General features: G+C 49.9%; 1 long non-coding RNA gene across 1 annotated transcript in view; it reads left to right on the top strand.

Annotated features, from left to right (window-relative positions):
• LOC116086153 overlaps positions 1-1,059 on the top strand; it is a 3,224-nt gene extending 2,165 nt beyond the window's left edge. The window contains exon 3 of the long non-coding RNA XR_004116837.1: positions 682-1,059. This is a non-coding gene — a long non-coding RNA (uncharacterized LOC116086153). The remainder of the gene's footprint in view (positions 1-681) is intronic.
• Positions 1,060-1,406: the final 347 nt, after the last annotated feature.

The following is a 1,406-nucleotide window of genomic DNA, read 5'->3' as shown; positions in this document are numbered from 1 at the left end:
CTCACCCTTCTCCTCCATCCCAGCCCCTCCCCCGCTGTGCCCCTCCAGTCCTCACCCTTCTCCTCCATCCCAGCCCCTCCCCCTGTGCCCACCCAGCCCTTGACACCCATCCAACTTCTACCAATTGGTTTCTCTGCTTAGGTCTTTGCTCTGAGTGGTATCTCCATAAGACGTGGTATTTTGTAGCTGGCTTCTGTCTCTTAGGGTAGTTGTGTCTGAGATTCTGTGAGTTGGGACTTCACTCCTTCCGATGGCTGACTAGTTCCATGGTATATATGTTACATTTCAGTTATGCATATCTGATGAGAGCCATAGTCAACCTTATAGGAAGCTTGCTTATTTATTTATTTATTAGTTGATTGATTGATTGATTGATTGGTTGGTTGATTTAGGTTTTTGAGTTGGGGTTGAGGCTGGCCACAAGCTCGCTATGACGAATGCTACCAATCTGAGGTTGGCCTCAGATTGGTAGCATTCGTCCTACTTCAGCATTCAGGATGCCGAGATCACAGGCATGAACCACCAAGACTAAATCTAAAAGCCTTTAGATTTTATTTCAACACAAGGTCACTATGTAGCCCAAGCTAACCCTGAACCTGTGATTTTCCACTCTTTTCCTCACACATAGCTGGGCTCACAGACATGTGTCACCAGAAATGGCTAGACCCATGTTTCTTTCAGAAACTTGTGGCTTAAAGGGTGTTCTCAGTGTGATCTCCAGCCCAGCTGTGTTCCAGCCCACTGCCCTGAACATCCCTTCCCCAGAGTCAGTGGAGAACAATGAGCAGTAAGTAGTGTGCCCTCCTCCAAGTCTTGAGCGGCTGAGTCGGACCTTGGCCTCCCCACAGCTGGCTAGCCCACCTAGGGTGGAGTCTTCCGACCTAGGTGAAGTCTATTGGCCTGCCATATCTGCAGCTTCCTACAAGGAGCCACCACCTGCTGAACTGCTAAGCCTGAGGGGATCCTGACAAGGAGACAAGATCCTGGCATAGTGGGGGATAAGTCCCCCCCCCTTTATAAGCTCAGACTCATAAGTAAACATTGGGCCTTGATCAGAAACTTTGTCTTGGTCTCATTCTTCTCTCGCCACCCCCACCCCCCCCATTCAACACCATCTTTCCTTTCAGGAACCCAGTAAGCTGTGCCGCTTGAGGCTGCAGTGCCTCCCTGAAGCCTGTCATTGACAGAGAGGCCTATAGGGCTCACCAGGTGAGGCAGTCAGTGAGTGTGGTAGGTAAGGACAGACTGTCCTAATCATAGTTGATGGTGAAGTCCACTAAGTTCAACAGGAGAAAAGAGCTAGGAACTGGCAATAAGAACTCCAAGCAGGCCCACACCTACACTGTGGGAAGCCACTTCATAAGCACATCGCCATTACAAGATGGCGATGACATCTGGCTTGCCGT

The sequence above is a fragment of the Mastomys coucha genome, unplaced genomic scaffold, assembly GCF_008632895.1.
Source record: "Mastomys coucha isolate ucsf_1 unplaced genomic scaffold, UCSF_Mcou_1 pScaffold12, whole genome shotgun sequence".
NCBI classification, from domain to species: domain Eukaryota; kingdom Metazoa; phylum Chordata; class Mammalia; order Rodentia; family Muridae; genus Mastomys; species Mastomys coucha.
This window is presented reverse-complemented; position numbering and strand designations above follow the sequence as displayed.